The following is a 15,472-nucleotide window of genomic DNA, read 5'->3' on the forward strand; positions in this document are numbered from 1 at the left end:
AGAACTTAGGCCAGCGAATATCTCTATCTTTCTCAATCTCCATCAAAAAATGACTTCTAGGAGCATTCAGCTTAGCGTATTCAGTGAACTTTTGCCCAGGTCCTCCCTTCTTGGGGGTTGAATCAGGGTTTTGTTCGGTTCTAGGATATTTGTCCTTTGCAATATATTCTAGATCAGTTTTCCGCTTCTTGCCTCCAGTGGGCTCATTGCTTATTACGGTCTTCCTCATACTTTCTTCCTTGATATACTTCCCTGCCCTCTCTTGGAGCTGCAACATGCTTTCAGGGGGACGTTTGGCCAAGGACATCTTGAAAAACTCGTCCCTAGTTCCTTGTTGCAGTGCTATCATGGCTACCTTATCCTCAAGTTCCGGGACTTTTAAAGCCTCTTTTGTGAAACGATTCAGGTAATCTCTCAAGGATTCCTTAGCTCCCTGTACAATACTCATAAGAGATGCTGAACTTTTCTCATGGACTCTCCCGCTGATGAATTGCTTAATAAAAGCCTGACTTAACTCTCTAAATGATCCAATAGAGTTTGGGGGTAAGCGACTGTACCATCTTTGAGCCATACCCGACAGGGTTTGAGGGAAGGCCCGGCACTTAATAGCGTCATTCACGGGTTGCAGCAGCAGTGCATTAGAGAATGTCCTGACATGGTTAGCGGGGTCTCCGGTGCCATCATAGGCTTTGATAGTGGGCATCTTGAATTTCCTTGAGATATGGGCATTCATTATTTCTTCTGTGAAGGGTGGAGTTGGATCATCAGGATCTCCAAGGGGAAGGAGATTGTTTGGATCAGTTCTTGGGAAGACAGCCATTCTTCGTACCGGACCATCCAGGTCTATGACAGGAGGAGGATTTCTCCCCTAGGAGGTATCTGGGGTCTGGTGTCCTGGTGAGCTTCCAAATCACGCCTCAGCCTTTGGATCTCAGCCTCATGAGCCCTTATCCTTTCCTGCACTTCCTGGGGATTCGCCCCTTGGGTGCTTCGAGGGCGTTGCCTTCCATCGGCCATCGGCTCCTTGCCTGGACGTCTCCTTCTTGGGACCACTTCATCATCCGAAGATTCGGAATCTCTCTCAGTGTAAGGACCAGAAAATTCCCGATCCTCGGGGATAGGAGCCAAACCTCGTATATAAGGGGGCGATTGCCCTCGTGCTTCACTTCGCCCAGCATATCCACTTCCTCCAACCTCGGGGTAAAGGGGCATCCCATAAGCGGGTTTAGTAGTAACAACAGTTGAATATTCATACCTGACGGGTCGAGAATTCACAGGTATTTGTACTTGTTAAACTTGAGGATTCGTACCTTGAATAGTCGGGGGAGTCGTCCCTTGTGGCTGAGGTTGAGTTGCCCCTATCTGGGTTTCCGCTAGAGTAGATGCATAAGTTGAGTGGAGAAGAATCTCTACGGTTGACGAAATCACCTGAGTTGTCCCTGATGGTGTTCCCTCCTCCAGAGCGCTAGTTGTTCTCCGTGTTCTCGCCATGGTTGTTGTTCACTTCCCACAGACGGCGCCAAATGTTATGGATAAAAAACTAAGGTTATTATTTGCTGTATTTATTACTAAGATTCGGGAGCTCAAGGCCTTTAATGGCTGCTCTCGTGTTTCATAGCTTAATTCTGCCTTTACGAGGTGCCTACGTATCTTTGTAAATTAGAGAATCAAGCCAAAAAACGTAGTTCTGAGTTGTGGGGCGAGACCCCTTATATAGATGTTGAGAGTCCTTGAATTGGACTTGGTATAGGAGACTTGGTGGGCAAGTCTCATAATTAGAATGGACTTTGGAGTCCTAGATAGTAGGAAACTGATTCCTTATCCTTTTAGGTCCCCTTGAGGCCAATCTACAAGGATTTATATCCCCACTAGGACTTATCTTAATAGCTGTTTTCCTCCTTTATTTATTAATTATTAAATTAATAAATAATCAGGGCTTTTGGGCCTTCTTTGTTCCATCAGGCCTGATCTGGTCCATCAGGCCTGATCAATGTGTTGACCTTCTTGGTCTGAATGTCATACATCTTCTTATTGGGCCTAGCAGCCCTACACCTTACAATATTTAATTATACAATCAGGATTTATTTATCCCTATCAGTAACTATAGGGCCAGCTTTCTCAACCACACATGTGAGCAGGGACTTTTCTCCTGTCATGTGCCTAGAACACCCACTGTCTAGAATCCACGTGATCTTTTCTTTTCTTACCTTACCCTGTAAACACAGATTGATTAAGAAGACTTTGGTACCCAAGCTTTCTTGGGTCCCGAAGGTTTAGGGGTAGAAACAGAATCAATAATTGAAAAATTAACATGCTTAGCTTTCACTTTGACTGGCTTCTTCTCAGTGTTAGTCTCAACAGTATTATCAGACTTAGAGATAGGAGTAGCGGTCTTGTCTTGTGTGTGCTAATTACTCATGCTTGTCTTAGTGTTGATGCAAGTGCTAGCAGTTGCATGAAAAGCTTTAAAATATTCAGACATGGTAACAAATGCACATGGCATACATCCAACTATACCACAAGGTACATGAAAACTAAGCACGTTAGGCATGGCAGGCATACTGGAAGTTGCAACAGATTCTACTTTACTTTTAGTGCATTCATATGTAAGATGTGCAGCAGAATTGCAATTATTACAAAGCTTCCTAGATGCAGATGAGGAAGATGTAAAATCAGATTTCTTATTAACACCTACCTTGCCATTCCTGTTCTTCTTAGTATTAACCTTAGCACTCTCACCAGTCTTAGGGTTGACTATTGGGTCTGGTTTTGCTCTTGTCAATCCAACTTGACTTGTAGCCTCCTCTGGAGCTTGACCCTGACGAGTAGCTTCCTTTCTGAAATCTACCTGATGAACCCCTTAGTTTGTAGTTGGGCTTTTTTCTGAATCTAACATGACTAAATTTTGCAGCCATGTATGCCATAGATTTGTCCTCCAACTGTTCAAGTTCCTCTTGAGTATAGAACTCATTTTCATCCTCTAGCTCACCATCAATAATTTTAGCTACGACAATTTCTTTAATTATTGAGGAGGGTGCAACCTTATTTTCTTGAGATTCTGGTTCATGAACTACAAGTGCAGTGGTTTTTGCAAGTGCCGCACTCTTACTGTCAATAGAACCAGGTCCATATATAATGGCTCTTTACTCTTGCTCCAGCTCATGTGTTCTTAACTTACCATAGATCACATCCAGGGACATAGTGATAAAATCTGCTTTTTCCCTGATTAATGTGTTCTTTTATTCCAGGCGAACTGGGAGCTTCAGCATAAACTTTCTGTTAGACTCTCGCATGGGATAGACTTTTCCTTGCAGCTTTAATTCACTTAACAGTCTTGTATATCTCTCAAAGAGTGAAGACAATGCTTCTCCGGGTTGAAGTTTGAATGCCTCATACTGAGTCGTCAGAATATCCATCCTGTTTTCTTTGACTTCCTTTGTTCCTTCCATCAAAAGCTCAATGGTGTCCCACATATCTTTTGTACTATTACTTTCTAGAAGTTGATGGCTCATATCATTATCGGTCAATTCCACAATTATAAGTTGAAGGTTTGTGTCCAGATTTATCAACTTCTTTTCGGTTTCCGTATATTTAGACGGACCCTGGGAGTGGATGAGGAAGGAATTCTCACACCAGTTATGGTTGTGGATTCAGCAATTACTTTCATCGGAACATAAAGTCCATTCAGTAATATCCCAATGTAAAGTGGATTCGAAGCTTTCATAAACAACATCATCTTTTTCTTCCATAGATTGTAATTGTCTCTGTCAAATGGGGGAACCTTTATACTTCCAATTCTTTGGTTATTCATTATCTTGGCGGAATTAATTTATTTAAAATTCAAAAATTTCAAGTGAGAATTTTTGAAAATTAAAAAATTCAAGAATTTTTCAAGAACTTGTTCCTTTCTCCAGATCTTGATTTGTATGTCAATCAACAAGCTCTGATACCAATTATTAGTCCCAAAGTATTATAGAAGGGGGGTTGAATACGATACCTACAATCTTTTGCGATTCGTTTCAAGTTCTTCGTTAAAATGCGGAATCAAAAACAACACAAAACAATTTGAGGAATATATTGTTTTATTAATATAAACCTTGAGGTTGCTACAATCTAATCAAAGTATTGATTAACTACAATAAATTCAGCAGCATAACAATATGTTTACAAGGATAATAAATGTGAAATTTTAATGGAGCTCTCGTAAACTTTCTGGTGTTTGCTAAAGATAACTAACTGAATAAATTACATTCAATTGATGCTTTGTAGTCTTTCAAAATTCAATGGACAGGTGGACAATTATTTTCCACACAATACATTAATTTTGCTGCATGCAATTCTGTGAATTACTCATCTATGGCGACAGCTCTGTGGCGACAAGCTTTCCCCTGTGCTTCCTCTGTGGCGACAAGATCTGTGGCGACAAGATCTGTGGCAACAACTCTATGGCGACAGAGTTGCTTTGAACAATTCTGTGGTTACAGCTTCTGTGGCGACAGAGTTACCTTAGAGTAATTTATCTGTGGTTACACCTTCTGTGGCGATAACTCTATGGCGACAGAGTTGCCTTAGAGTAATTTCTCTGTGGTTACAGCTGGTAGAGAGAGCTGTCATGACTTAGAATACTTTGGCTCTGTGTCAAACCATTCTTCAATGTTTCAATAATTTTTCTTCTGTTAATTGAATCAAAATACTTTCTTGAATGCTGATGTTTGGTGCATTGGTCTGGTTCACAAACAGCTAGCATTGTGAGGATCCTAATTCAATTTATCTTGTGTTCCTGAGTTGATACAGACTGATGTTTATCCATTGCTTCTTTCACTGAACCCATGATCTGTTAACACTTGAAATCCATACATGCAACTGATGTCTAAAGCCCTTTGATGTCGTATTCTTCATGGTTGCTTGAACATAATAATAAACTTCTTCCCATGATCTATTAAAGGACTTAATGAATCAATCACATCATTTGGTTCTTTGTGTTTATCTTGTCTTCATCTGAAGGGATCATGTGCTTCACAGTTTAATATTGTTTATCTGTTTCTGTTTTCATGTTGAGTTATAAATCCTCGATTACATGTTACATTACATTATGCTTTACAGTCTGTTAAAATGCAAAGGAGCAGACGGAAGTCTTTTTTCTAAGACAGTATCAAGCCTAAGGATTCTATCTGGAAGAAGATCAAGAAGATCATGCCTCAGAATAATTTTGAAGAAGCTTGGAGTTAAATAAATATGTTTGGAGAAAAATACTCTAAGTCAAGATCTCTACAAGTGACAAATTTAATGTTATAGAGAAGTCATTCGAGAACTCCAGAATGACTTATCGAGAAGTCATTCAAGTTGCAGAGAGTACCGACAGATGAGGAACATCCATCAAGATAGTAGTTTGGCTAGCCGACGGATGACTGCTGTTAGGCACATCCGTCGGGATACAATCACTACTCGACGGATGAGCAATATCCACCGGGATAGAAAAAATGAATGAATTCAGAGTAGAGAAGTCAAGAAAGCTACTAGAGAACTCAGGAAGATATCGATAAGCAAAATTAAAGAAATGAAGATTGGAGATATTGACAAGTCATTCCTTCACTAGAAAACTTAGAGTTATCGACAAGTCTACATTCAGTAGAGAACTCTGAGTTATCGATAAGTCAAAGTGAAGATGTGAAGACTAGAGATCTCGACAAGCTGAAGACCTCTACAAGCCAAACTTAATATGGAGTACTAGAGATCTCGATAAGCCTATGTACTTATCGAGATGTCAAGTGTTCTATTAATTTGAACTGGAGATCTCGAGGTACAGTCTCAAAGTACAGAATTGCAAATCAGTTCGATATCCAAGATAAACAATCAACAAATAATCCAACAGCTGGATTGACAAGTCTACAAAAAGCAGCTTGAAGAGTATGCAAGATCAATGGCAAAGATTAACTGATAGAGGAAGATTTAAGTGAACACGGGATGCTAAAGATATGCTAATCCAGAAATGGAAGCTTTGTTTTTCTATAAATAGAAATGACAAGTGATATTTTAGAAAAGCTAATAGCATGTTTATTATCCATTGTGTAAACCAGCAGTTAACTGAGTTATAAAGTTAATACTGGTCCTTTAGTTAGTTGTAATAATTTAGATCAAATCTCTTGTATCACTCTCAAGAAGAAGCTGAACTTTTTAACATCAAAGAGCTTAGAAATTTTGTAGAAAAATAGTCTTAATTTTTAATATAAAATTAAGTGAGTTTTGAAGATCTGTGTTCTTTATTTTCTGCAAGTTTAGATTCTGCATGAAAACTTTTCTATACAAGATTTAATTTACTTTGTTCAACAATTAACTTTCAAGTAAAGCCTAAAATCAAAAAAACACATTCACCCCCCTCTGTGTGTGATTCATTACCTAACAAGTGGTATTAGAGCAAAATCTGAAAGTAAACAGATTCAAGATCTTGGAAGAATGAATACAAAGAAAATCAGTAGCATCAAAATTCCTACCTTTGACAAAGCTAACTACACTCTTTGGAAAAAAATAATGATGTTTATCAGGATGGCCAATCCAATCCACATTCAGATCCTCAAGAATGGACCCTTCATTCCTATGGTAAGAGTTGAGGAATCTACAGATGGAGACATTATCAGCTCATTATGCTCCTAAAGATCCAGCTGAGAATTCTGATCCTGAAAAGGAAAAAGTCTCCCTGGATAGCAGCTTGCAATTGATATTGATTGAGTCACTTGACAATGTGATGTACAACAACATTGTTAACTGTGATACTTCCAAGCAAATGATAAGTGGATTTTATATCCACTTGGAACGCTTTATTACAAGCTTACATTGGTGTTTTGGACTCAAGTTGTTGGTATTTTGATGTGTTATTGTGTTATTACATTTCAGATATCAGTTATATAAAGAAAAGAGCTTTTAAAGGAAATATGATAAAAAGTGATCAGAATTGGAAGCCAAGGCCATTTTCAAGTTGTAGAGAATCTCAATAGCTTCGCGTGGGCAGTTGAATCGCCTAATTCTGACGAGTAGAACTCAAGTTATGGCTAAAAAAAGATTCATCAGAAATTTTTCCAGACAGGAGCTGAGCGCCCGCCCAGGAGCTGAGCGCCCGCCTAGGAGAGCTGAGCGGCCGCCCAGGAGAGCTGAGCGGCCGCCTAAGGTGCGGCTGGTCGCTGATTTCGTTGAAAAAACCTTTTTTGAGTGGAATTTGACGATTTTAAGGGTCCAGGTCCACTAGGGGAGTGTATATACTTAAAAAAAGGGTTTTCATTATCCGGGAAGATTGGGATACCAAGGAGAAGACCTAGAAGCACAGAACAACTCCGAAAAAGAAGATCTTATTTTCAACTTGTGATTCTTTGAATTAGTTGTAACTCTGGATGCTCATTTTCGTTCTTGTTGAACCTAGTTCTCGTTTATTCGTACTTTAATCATTATTCAGTTTATTAAGACCTTGTTTTATACCATGCATTCATTGGAACCCATGGTGACGATGAGTTCAATTATGGGCTAATCGTTGTCATGGGGTTCTAGCGGATTTACTTATGGATTTCAATAATTAATTTGTTTTGATATCTTGGTGTGTGGTGATTGATTGATATCCTAGTATTGGTTGTGCTTATTCGTCTTATGTGCGTAGCTAACATATAAGATAGCGTGTTAATCTCTATTAAAGCGACAGTGAATATAGAGGTTTAGAACTTGCCATGCTAGCATAGGTTCTTGTATGTGTATGCATGATTCGTAGGTAACTCTAACCGTTTTACTTGCCCTATGTAATCAAGATAGATAACTTGTGCTTAAACCGTTATGTTGTCAAATTCTATAGACATATAGGGTCTCAATATAATTGGTGCCTATTCAGATTCTATCTCTTTTGTGGATGTCTGGTAGAATGGTACTCGTACAACGAAAGTTGGCGTTTATCAGTTTCGTGTTATCTGATTAGTCTCATCACCATTACATGCTAAGGTTAAGAACAATGACTTTGAATGAAGTAGTGATGAAGTTAGAATCCCATGTTTGTCATATATATTAATTCAACCATTCTTGTTCTCTTAGTTATAGTTGTTAGTATAATCTCTTAGTTTAATAAAAACCCAATTTGTTATTTGTCATAGCATTGAGCGATAACCATACAGTGTTGCATAGGTGCATAAATTGAACTTAACCTAAACCAGTCTCAATGGGAACGAATCTGATTTATATCTTAAACTACTTGCGAACGCGTATACTTGCGTGAATATTAGCGCGTATTTTCGCCCTAACAAGTTTTTGGCGCCGCTGCCGGGGACTCGTTAATTTTTAGTTTATGTGCTTGTCATCAGTGGTCGTTAAAGTTCACTGACTCGGATTCTTTTACTTTCACGGTTTATTTGTTTGTGTTTCAGGTACTCATTACAATGGGAGATCCAGCAGCACGAACGAGAGCCTTGATGGAGTTCTCTCAACCCAAGATCAACGATATTCAATCTAGCATTGGCAGGCCAGCTATTGCAGCTAATACCTTTGAGATAAAGCCTGGCATAATTCAATGGGCGCAAAATTCAATCCAGTTTGGGGGTTCTTTAACGGAAGATCCTAATATCCACATTAGGGATTTCATTGAGATCTGCGACACCTTCAAGTTCAACGGTGTTTCTGAAGATACTGTGAAGCTGAGACTGTTCCCATTCTCTCTGAGGGACAAGGCTAAGAGCTGGTTACACTCTCTACCAGCTGGTTCGATTACTACTTGGGAAGATCTTGCTCAGAAGTTTCTTACTAAATTCTTCCCTATGGCGAAGACAACTGCAATAAGGAATGCTCTTACTCAATTTGTGCAACAATCAGGAGAATCTTTATATGAAGCTTGGGAGCACTACAAGGAGATACTTAGGAAGTGTCCTCATCATGGAATGCCTGATTGGATGATCATCAATTGTTTTTACAATGGGTTGGGAGCATAGTCCAGACCCATGCTCGATACAGCAACAGGTGGAGCTTTATGGGCGAAGAGCTATGAGGAAGTTTATGATCTAATTGAACTGATGGCTGCTAATGAATATCAGTATCCAACCCAGAAATTTCCACAGGGCAAGGTAGCAGGAGTTCTTGAAGTGGATACAGCTATGACTATCACTACTCAACTGAAGGCGTTATCTATGAAGATTGATTCTCTGGCTAACTATGGTGTTAAATAGATAACCAGTGTTTGTGAGCTGTGTGCAGGTCCGCATGCGACAGAGCAATGCGCTATATCTAGTGACTCAGCTCAGTTTGTGAGCAACTTTCAGAGATCGCAACAGCCAGTTCCTGCCACTTATTATCTTGACAACCGGAATCATCCTAACTTCAGCCGGAGCAACAATCAGAATGCGATGCAACAGCCGTTCCAGCAGTTTGGAAATAAGCTATTCAACCCTCCTGGGTTTCAGCAACAAATTGCACCAAAACAACAACTCCAAATTCAATAACAAAATCATGATGCAAATCTATCTTCGAATGAAAAATCTGAATTGGAGGAGTTGAGGCTTATGTGCAAAAACCAGGCTCTTATATGCCAAAGCCAGGCTATTTCTATCAAGACTCTGGATAACCAAATAGGGAAAATTGCTAATGCCTTATTGAATTGCCCACCAGGAACGCTTCCTAGTGATACAGAAATAAATCCAGGCAAGAGGGAAGTTGAAGAACAGGTGAACGCCATCACCTTGAGGTCTGGAAAGGTCACAAGCCCCAACATTCAGCAAGACGAAGAGCCTGAAAAATCTCAAGTTTCAGAAAATGCAATTGTGGCTGAAGAAGAAGTGCAGAAGGAAGTAGAGGTGGAACTAAGGAAGAATACTGTGGAACACACTCCTCCTGAGGGTAATACATGGGAGAAACAGATCTATCCTCCACCTCGGTTTCCTTAGAGGCTGCAGAAGAAAAAGCTGGATAAGCAGTTTGAGAAGTTTTTGGAGGTGTTTAAGAAACTTCATATCAACATACCTTTCACTGAAGCTCTTGAACAGATGCCTAGCTATGTGAGGTTTATGAAAGGTATTCTCTCTCGAAAAGTGAAGCTCGATGACTTAGAGACCGTTGCTCTCACGGAGGAATGCAGTGCTGTGCTGCAACAGAAGTTGCCTCTGAAGTTTAAAGATCCTGGAAGCTTCACTATTCCTTGCACCATCGGAAACTTATCGTTCGACAAGTGTTTATGTGATTTAGGAGCTAGCATCAATCTGATGCCCTTATCTATCTTCAAGAAGCTTGGTCTGCCTGATCCGAAACCAACATACATGTCATTGCAACCAGCTGACCGTTCCATCGCTTATCCACGAGATATAGTGGAGGATGTCTTGGTCAAGGTGGATAAACTCTTCTTCCCTGCTGACTTTGTAATTCTTGATTTTAAGGAAGATAAAAAGATTCCCATCATCTTGGGAAGACCATTCTTGGCTACAGGCCAAACTATGATCGATGTACAAAAAGGAGAGCTTTCGATGAAGGTTTATGATCAAAAGGTTACTTTTAATGTGTTCAAGGAAATAAAGTTACCCACAGCTAAAGAGGAGTGCTTTAAAGTAGAACAATTGTAGGTTTTGAATGCACCTCCATGGAAGAGGAAGTTGGATATGCCATTCGATTCTCTTGGGTTAGCAGAGCTGAAAATTTCTCAGGAGTGTTTTGAACCATTTATTCAAGAAGCTCCCATACTTGAGCTCAACCGAAATCCAGATCACTTGAGTTATTCATTCTTAGGTGCACCCCATGATAAAGGGTTAAGATATATTTTTGATGATGTAGAGAGTAGCTGGACGGATCTTTTAGTGCCTACAGAGGGTTCTTCTCATGCGCCACAGGTAGTTGATAGGACTGGTGTTGGTGCTGAGTAGTACAGGCGAGTGACTAGGCGTATGGAGGCCATGCACAACATTCACCATCATTTTGCTGAAGATTTGACACACGCTTTCGATACTATTGTCCGTGACACTGGTGGCGAGGTTGATTGGCCACCTGATCCTCCACCCGAAGAAGGTGATCTTTCCGATGACTAGGTATGCCTGAAATCCTCATTATTACCTTCAATGAGGATAATGAAAATTTTAAGTTCGGGGGTGATAATGTAAGGATTATTAGTGTGTGTCTATATAGATTCATATAGATTCATATTGCATGTTTAATTGTAGTTCATTCATATTTTTGCATGATTGTTCATTTAGGACATATTTGTTTGTTTTTATGTGATTTCATATAGTTGCATTTGCATGTATATTCAGCATGATCCCTTAAGATGAACTATGATATTTGATAAGTTGATGTTGATTTCAGTGTCGTGATGACGAATAGAGGGATGTTTAAGTCTTAATGAATTGATTTGCATGCTAGAAACAAATATTTTCACAAAGTCTTATAGGGTTGCTTTTGATCATGATCATACTTGTTTGTTGTTGAGATTTAATAACTTGGTTATATTTAGAATTTGTGATATTCTCGTAATGACGTAAAAATACTAATTTTTTTATCTGGAGAAAAACTTGGATTTCATTGCTAGTTGTTGTAAGGCTAGGCGTCAAATGGCTAGTAGCCGGCTCATATTTTTATGAGTAGTCTAGGGTTGAATGAGATGGAGCGAAACACACTCATTCAGAAATTGTTAAAAAAAAAGAAAAAAAAAGAAAAAAAAAGAAAAAAAAAAGAGGAAGAAAAAAAGTACGTGTTTATGCATAATTGATCAAGAATGAGCTCTTTAATACTCGAGTTATTAAGTTCTAGGGGACTTTGTGCCTAGTGACCTAAGGCGTTTATAGTCTGGGATCCGCTAACCTAACGCTCGCTACATTGGTATTATTGCATAAGTCTTTTGGGACCCCAGTCATTGCACGGTCAAATAAGCATATTTGCTATGTGTTCAATAATAGTGTGAATCTTTGTATAACTCTAGTAGAAAGGAGGTATTGTGAGTCATAATGCGTTTATTGTCTATTCTGTTTATAAACTTTTGATTGTTTCGATGATAGATAAGTTATGGTTATTGATCTAGTATCGAGAGATATCTGTTAAGCATTCCACACACACACGTTTCTGGTTTGTGAGTTGGTTTGTGGGATTTATTCGAATTATGTTTCAAGTCATTGCATTCTTAGAGGCATTGGCTTATTCATTTGGTTATGGTTATTCTGAGGGGATCGATTGCATTATCATTTAGTTGCATTCACGTAGTTGCATTCATGCATTAAGTTTGTTTTGTAGTGTTCAGTCTGTTTATGCTTGAGGACAAGCATCGATTCAAGTTTGGGGGTGTGAAAGTGGATTTTATATCCACTTGGAACGCTTTATTACAAGCTTAAATTGATGTTTTGGACTCAAGTTGTTGGTATTTTGATGTGTTTTTGTGTTATTGCATTTCAGGTATTAGTTATATAAAGAAAAAAGTTTTTAAAGGAAATATGATAAAAAGTGATCAGAATTGGAAGCTAAGGCCATTGTCAAGTTGTAGAGAATCTCAATAGCTTCGCGTGGGCAGTTGAATCGCCTAATTCTGACGAGTAGAACTCAAGTTATGGCCAAAACAAGATTCATCAGAAATTTTTCCAGACAGGAGCTGAGCGCCCGCCCAGGGGAGCTAAGCGGCCGCCCAAGGCGCGGCTGGTCGCTGATTTCGCTGCAAAAACCTTTTTTGAGTGGAATTTGACGATTTTAAGGGTCCAGGTCCACTAGGGCGTATATATACTTAAAAAAAGGGTTTTCATCATCCGGGAAGATTGGGATACCAATGAGAAGACCTAGAAGCACAGAACAACTCCGAAAAAGAAGATCTTGTTTTCAACTTGTGATTCTTTGAATTAGTTGTAACTCTGGATGCTCGTTTTCATTCTTGTTGAACCTAGATCTCGTTTATTCGTACTTTAATCATTATTCAGTTTATTAAGACCTTGTTTTATACCATGCTTTCATTGGAACCCATGGTGCCGATGAGTTCAATTATGGGCTAATCGTTGTCATGGGGTTCCAGCGGATTTACTTATGGATTTTAATAATTAATTTGTTTTGATATCTTGGTGTGTGGTGATTGATTGATATCCTAGTATTGGTTGTGCTTATTCGTCTTATGTGCGTAGCTAACATATAAGATAGCGTGTTAATCTCTATTGAAGCGACAGTGAATATAGATGTTTAGAACTTGCCATGCTAGCATAGGTTCATGTATGTGTATGCATGATTCGTAGGTAACTCTAACCGTTTTACTTGTCCTATGTAATCAAGATAGATAACTTGTGCTTAAACCGTTATGTTGTCAAATTCTATAGACATATAGGGTCTCAATATAATTGGTGCCTATTCAGCTTCTATCTCTTTTGTGGATGTCTGGTAGAATGGTACTCGTGCAACGAAAGTGGGCGTTTATCAGTTTCGTGTTATCTGATTAGTGTCATCACCATTACATGCTAAGGTTAAGAACAATGACTTTGAATGAAGTAGTAGTGAAGTTAGAATCCCATGTTTGTCATATATATTAATTCAACCATTCTTGTTCTCTTAGTTATAATTGTTAGTATAATCTCTTAGTTTAATAAAAACCCAATTTGTTATTTGTCTTAGCATTGAGCGATAACCATACATTGTTGCATAGGTGCATAAATTAAACCTAACCTAAACCAGTCTCTGTGGGAACGAATCTGATTTATATCTTATACTACTTGCGAACACGTATACTTGCATGAATATTAGCGCGTGTTTTCGCCCTAACAGCAAATATAGGAGAAGATTGAAATACTCTGTGAAGGAACTGAGGAGGTTAGATCTAATCAAAGAAGGATACTAATTTCACAGTATGAGGGCTTCATGGCTAAGCCTAAGGAAAGCATTACTGATGTGTTTGAAAGATTCAATAAGTTGATAAATGACTTGCAGCTTCATGACAAATATTATGAAGCTGAAGAGGTGAATTAAAGTTCTTGCTTACTCTCCCTGACCATTTTGAACAGAAAATCTCAGCAATTAGGGAAGGGAGAGACTTGAGCAGAATAACTCTGGAAGTTCTATATGAAATTCTCAAAACATATGAACTAGAGATGATTCAAAGGCAATCGTTGAGGTCTGGTCAAGGACATGTTGTGGATGGCTCAAGTGCTCTAATTATAAATGAAAACCAATCCTTCAATGATGAACTAAGATCTCAAACTTCAGTTGCCTCAACAAGTGGGCAAAGAACAAATGATTCACAGGAGCAAGTCATACTAGAGTTGGAAAAGGATGAGTTCTACACTCTTGAAGAACTGGATGAGCTAGATCAGTCAATGACCTATTTAGCTAGAAAATTCTCTAACATTAGAGTAAAGAAGCCAAGGTACTTCAGAAGTAAAGGACAATCTTTCAACAAAGAAAACAGCTGGAAAGAGAAAGGGAATTACAATTCTGACAGCAAGAGTGGTTACAAAACTGGATATGTTGACAGATCTAATATAAAGTGCTTCAATTGTGATGAACTAGGCCACTTTGCTACAGAATGCAGGAAACCTAAGAAGGAAAAGAAAGACAAAGATTATCTTGAACTGGAAGCAAAGTATGAAGCTCTTCTAAAAAAGCAACAGAGTAAAGCTTACATTGCAGAGGGAAAGAGTTGGGATGATTCAGATAATGATGAAGATAAGGAAGTTGGAAACTATGCTCTAATGGCTTTGGAGCAAGGTGAATCATCCTCATCAAAACCACAGACACCAACTCTTACCACTATTGATTTAAACGCGAATCAATACAAGGAAACTGTTCAAAAGATGAGCACAGAAATGTTTCACATTCATATAAGCATGGTTGTTGCTAATGAAGAAGTTAGCAGATTAAAAAAGATAAATAAGAAGCTCGAGAGTAAGAAGCAAGAAACTGAATTGTTGCTAGTTGAGCTTGAAGCTTTAAAACAAGAAAATGCTTATCTCAAGAACAAGCTCAAGTGTTCAAATGAAATTGAAACAGTGTTAAGGGAGAAGCTAGAAAAGAATGAAGTAAAGATGAAATTTTTCAGAAATGCATCTGAACTGGTCTGACAGTATCAATAAGCCATGTGCAAACATTGCTATTGGCCTTGACTATGATGACATGAGTGACAAAAAGAAAACTGTAGGTGACAAAGGGAAAACAAAGAAGACTGAGAATGCTACAACCTTTTTGAAAGAGGTTAATGCACCTATATTCAAAGCATGTGTAGTCAACTTCAGTGAAGAAGAATTGATTATCAAGCAAGAAATTGCTGATGAAGATAAAGAGAAGAAAACTAAAGAATCATTCCAGTCTTCCAATACTGAAGAGAAGCTCATGAACAAACAAAGTCCCAAGACTCCTGTTCAAGAAACTAAAACTGAAGATGCAAGAAAGAGAAAGAAAAATATAAATGGGAAAATAGGGATAAACAAAAGCAATAATTTTGCTTATGTTGCAAATGCTCCTAGAAAGAAGTGTGAAAAATATGTCTCTTCAAATCATCTAACTCACCTTTGTAAAAAGG

General features: G+C 38.6%; 1 non-coding gene across 1 annotated transcript; it reads right to left on the reverse strand.

Annotated features, from left to right (window-relative positions):
* Positions 1 to 8,795: 8,795 nt before the first annotated feature.
* On the reverse strand, positions 8,796 to 8,902 carry LOC141687615 (small nucleolar RNA R71). Its single transcript, XR_012561106.1, has one exon. It is a non-coding gene; the product is annotated as a small nucleolar RNA R71 (small nucleolar RNA).
* Between the last annotated feature and the right edge of the window lie 6,570 nt (positions 8,903 to 15,472).

This window comes from Apium graveolens, chromosome 9 (genome assembly GCF_009905375.1).
Source record: "Apium graveolens cultivar Ventura chromosome 9, ASM990537v1, whole genome shotgun sequence".
NCBI classification, from domain to species: domain Eukaryota; kingdom Viridiplantae; phylum Streptophyta; class Magnoliopsida; order Apiales; family Apiaceae; genus Apium; species Apium graveolens.